We start from the raw sequence: 5,710 nt of genomic DNA on the forward strand, positions 1-5,710 counted from the left end.
GTAGCTACTTGTAATTCTCGAAACACTTCCCTGGACCAATAATATAATATGACATTGCGATGAAAACTGTCGGTAAATTTAAAAGTCGACTACATATTTTTTGTATCGATGTAATAAGCAATACATTCATGACATTCAACCAATCAGAATGGTAGCCCCTATAATACATCCTTGCCATAGGCCTATAATTATTTTTTCCTGATTATCTACCTACTATTTTTAGTTATTTTGTCCTATTTAACATTTTTTAGGCTTCATTTAGTCCTTTATAGGTTTACATGCGTCATTTAGCCTTCTTTTTAAGGTTTTATAAGATTAAGATAATTTGACTGCGGAATGCATGTTTTAAAATATTTTATGCTCGACCATGCCGAAATGTAGTAATTATACACCTGGTAGCAGCCCTTTAATGGACCTCATTAAAGTACACCTATTCATTAAAGTTCAGGTGTTCCACCAATCAGAAAATACCATTGTAGCAATATGAAAGCGCAAGTATCGATTATTCTCGGATATGCGATCGAAAGACAACAATAAATCAATAAATCACCTATATTTGAAATAAAGTGAGTTCTGTTACTATAATAATTAGCGTTAATTGTAAATAATATTCAAATAAATTCAATTTGTCATCTCGTTTTTCAATGTCTAATTCAATTTCAAGGTTATATCAAGATTAATGTTTATTTTACTCTCTAGATTATATCAAGGTCAATGTCGACATTTGTTTCTCGGAAAACAATCAATACTTTCGCGTCTGCGCACATCTCACAATTTATGAGGTATTGCACTAGGTCAGTTCCGCTCCTCAGTCAGATAAGAATAACATGAATACTTATGAATAATTTCAAGTTAGAAATATAGTCGAGTATAAAAAGTTGTATGAAACTTGCCTATAATGGTAATTAAGACGCTCGTATGAAAATTATGAAACTCGCTTGCGCTCGTTTCATAAACATACTCGCGTCTTAATTACTACCATTATAGGCTCGTTGCATAATGTACTATAAAATATGCTAAAACCTAAGAATCTGTTCATAGCCTACGTAGCTCGAGTCTTACGCTCTTTCCTCTTGTAGGCCTGTACTCTGGGGTCAGGTTCAATGTAACTTATGTAGCCTTAAAGAGACATCTGCGGTAGTCTTCCGAAAAGCACTCACGCGCAACGCAACTGAAAAAGAGAATACCGATACGTTAGGAAGCAAATCCATGTAAGTGACGTTTGGTGTTCCATTCGTACAATTTATACACGTGAAAGATACAAATCGAACACATTTCAGCATCATCCTCGCGTGCTGGCTTGGTGAATATTTTAATTTAGAGCTCTAGCAGGCCTTGCAGAAGGACATTGTTGCGTTGGCATTGTGTGTCGTTGCCTGGCGCTTGTTCACAGACTTCATCGAGGACGAAGCGACATATCAGAACTTTCAGTATCATTATTCAGAATTCCAATGGAGATAGGAATTTTCGAATATATAGGTAAAGTTTTGACTAACTCGTACTAGCTGTTAAGAATTAGCTGTGTTACGAATGTTGAAATCTGGTTACTGCGACCTTCCAAAGATGCAAAAAAAAAAAATGCAAATTAAACGTATTGCAGCAGTATGGCGTTTTATTTGACTAGATACTCTTTCATCAATACGCCGCCGTAAGGTACGCTACACATTTGTTTATACTTTACTCAGGGTTGCCAGATTTTTGATCTACCAAGGAGGGACATCCTTTTTCACCATATACAGGGTGTTTCAAAAATACGGGGCATAATTTCAGGAATGTATTTCCCACATGTAGACAATCAAAATAGTTCATTACAACATGTGTCCGGAAATGCTTTATTTTCGAGTTATGGCCTTCACAACATTGAAATTCACCGGAACCATACCTCATGTTTTAGAAGACACTCCACTGATCAATCGTCAACACATTCACTTCTTGCATGATGGCGCTCCTGCACACTTCAGTCGTACGGCTCGCCGGTACTTGAATCGAAGATTTCCTGATCGATGGATAGGTAGAGGTGGCCCAATTGCTTGGCCTCCACGCTCACCTGATCTGATCCCTCTCGATTTCTACTTGTGGGGCCATTTAAAATCATTGGTTTATTCGTCTCCGGTGCCTGATTTGGAATCCCTTCGGAATCGAATTGTGGCATGTTTTGAGGACATATGCAATACTCCTGGAGTTTGGGATCGTGTTCGCAGGTCAATGAGACATCGATGTGAGGTCTATATTCAAGCAGGAGGTGGACATTTTGTACATCTTCTGTAATGACAACGACCTGCGGAAAGAAAAACGTTCCGGTGAATTTCAATGTTGTGAAGGCCATAACTCGGAAATGAAGCATTTCCGGACACATGTTGTAATGAACTATTTTGATTGTCTACATGTGGGAAATACATACCTGAAATTATGCCCCGTGTTTTTAAACACCCTGTATAGTACTTAAGTTTTGTCTTAAAGAAAGAGTGAAATGAATTTGGGCAGAGTTGACATTTTCTTGACTGTACAAAATAAATAAATAAAAATTATCCCGCAGCTGAAGAAAGTAATAGTCTTGAAATTGCAATGTGAATAACAGACATGCAGTATTATAGATACAGCTATCCAAGTACAAACAATATTTATCTGACTGTAAGTTACATCACGTTTATCTGGCGTCTTTCTGGCAATAATATGTTATGGTGTGTGGATAAAGTTCAGGGCTTCTACCGCGTTGTCTTGGTGTTATTGGCTGACGTTTCGACCGCTGTGTTGTGGCCATCTTCAGAGCAGTTGAAGATGAACTGCTCTGAAGATGGCCACAACACAGCGGTCGAAACGTCAGCCAATAACAGCAAGACAACGCGGTAGAAGCCCTGAAGCTTATCCACACACCATGTACAACAGCCGCGGAAGCCTACGCGAACAATAATGTGTTATGCCAAATTATAGTGACTTAATAATTAGTTCTGGCATCACATGTGACAAAATATTTAAATGTCAATGTTTATTAATTGATAACAATGACAAAAATTATTTATACTTGAATTCATATTTAGTTTGTGCCTTAGCTAGCATATTACTGCTCCAAACCCATCATTTAACATACAGTAACTTATATATTATTTTTAGAGCTTCCTACATATTCATCACTGAACTTCAGCATTTTCAACAAGCTTCTATCCATTCTCTGTGCCATGCATTTCTGATGAACGTCTCTTTTTAAATGTTTAGAAATATATCCACTACTGAATTCGCTGCTACAAACCTTACATTTGCCAAAATATATTTTCTTTTTCCAATGTGCAAACCTACATATAGGTCAGTTTCTATCTGATGCTTTTCCAATTCACTGCGGGCTAAAGCAGGGAGATGCACTATCACCTTTACTTTTTAACTTCGCTTTAGAATATGCCATTAGGAAAGTTCAGGATAACAGACAGGGTTTGGAATTGAACGGGTTACATCAGCTTCCTGTCTATGCGGATGACGTGAATATGTTAGGAGAAAATATGCAAACGATTAGGGAAAACGCGGAAATTTTACTTGAAGCAAGTAAAGTGATAGATTTGGAAGTAAATCCCGAAAAGACAAAGTATATGATTATGTCTCGTGACCAGAATATTGTATGAAATGGAAATATAAAAATTGAAGATTTATCCTTCGAAGAGGTGGAAAAATTCAAATATCTTGGAGCAACAGTAACAAATATAAATGACACTCGGGAGGAAATTAAACGCAGAATAAATATGGGAAATGCGTGTTATTATTCGGTTTAGAAGCTTTTATCATCCAGTCTGCTTTCAAAAAATCTGAAAGTTAGAATTTATAAAACAGTTATATTACCGGTTCTTCTGTGTGGTTGTGAAACTTGGACTCTCACTCTGAGAGAGGAATATAGGTTAAGGGTGTTTGAGAATAAGGTGCTTAGGAAAATATTTGGGGCTAAGCGGGATGAAGTTACAGGAGAATGGAGAAAGTTGCATAACGCAGAACTGCACGCATTGTATTCTTCAACTGACATAATTAAATCCAGGCGTTTGAGATGGGCAGGGCATGTAGCACGTATGGGCGAATCCAGAAATGCATATAGAGTGTTAGTTGGGAGACCGGAGGGAAAAAGGCCTTTAGGTAGGCCGAGACGTAGATGGGAAGATAATATTAAAATGGATTTGAGGGAGGTGGGATATGATGATAGAGACTGGATTAATCTTGCACAGGATAGGGACCGATGGCGGGCTTATGTGAGGGCGGCAATGAACCTTCGGGTTCCTTAAAAGCCATTTGTAAGTAAGTAATGTGCAAACCTACATTGTTAAGAAAATTAATTCACATTTAATGTAATTATTTAAGCGTAGAAGAAAATAGTACTACGTAACGATAAAATTATTCAAGTGATGTCAATAATTCTCTAAAGGAGGGACTTTTTGCGTCCCGCCTCGAATCGAAGCGGGACTCGGGACTTATATATGGAAATCGGGACATGTCCCGCCAAATCGGGACATCTGGCAACCCTGACTTTACTACATGTTCTACTTACTGTTTATTATGCTTACCGGTATGTAATTTATATTTTATACACAGCTAATAATCTATTGCTATTCTCTATCCCAAGATTAATTAAGACGATGAATATTATTCATGTTTGTTTCCAGTATTCCTTGAGATAATGTTTTTGCGCCATGTTAATTATATCATTTGTATTTATTTACTTAAACAATGATGTGCAATGGGGCTAACAAAAATAATTATCTTCGTACACAATCCACGGTATATTGACATTGGTTTGGAATGATTTATTATAGAATGTATCCAAGACTAATATTTGGAAACATGTTGAACGAAATATCTTTGCCCCAAAAATGGATGCTCCCTCGATCAAATGATCGTATTTCACGATGTACTTCGGTACATTAAAATAATCTATACTAATAATAAATCTGTAGCCGAAATTTTTCTGGTAATTTTCGATTTTCCAAAAATAATTGATCCTGACATATACAATTAACCACCCTGAAACCGAAAATCTCTGTTTTGAAAATTTTGTTTGTATGTCTGTCTGTCTGTCTGTCTGTCTGTCTGTATGTTTGTTACCTTTTCACGCGATAATGGCTGAACGGATTTCGATGAAAATTGGAACATAAATTAAGTTCGTTGTAACTTAGATTTTAGGCTATCTGGCATTGAAAATACTTTATTTAAAAGGGGGGTTATAAGGGGGCCTGAATTAAATAAACCGAAATATCTAGCTTATTATTGATTTCTGTGAAAAATGTAACATAACAAAAGTATCTTTAAAATTGATTTCCGATAAGTTTTATTCCAGGAAACATTTTGATAAGACTGATATTTAAGTCTGTCTGTCTGTCTGTCTGGATGTTTGTTATCCTTTCACGCGATAATGACTGAACGGATTTCGATAAAAATTGGAATATAAATTAAATTCGTTGTAACTTAGATTTTAGGCTATATAGTATTCAAAATGCTTTATTTAAAAGGGGGGGGGGTAATAAGGGGGCCTGAATTAAATAAACCGAAATATCTGGCTTATTATTGATTTTTGTGAAAAATGTTACATAACAAAGGTTTCTTTAAAAATGATTTCTGATAAGTTTTATCCCGGGCAAAATTTTGATAGGACTGATATTTAAGGATATACAAGAGTTTTAAAATAACAATACAATACATTTCCACCGCCGCCTCAGATTATAGTGTCGTTGTTCCGTAACTT

The sequence above is a fragment of the Periplaneta americana genome, chromosome 8 (assembly GCF_040183065.1).
Source record: "Periplaneta americana isolate PAMFEO1 chromosome 8, P.americana_PAMFEO1_priV1, whole genome shotgun sequence".
NCBI lineage: Eukaryota > Metazoa > Arthropoda > Insecta > Blattodea > Blattidae > Periplaneta > Periplaneta americana.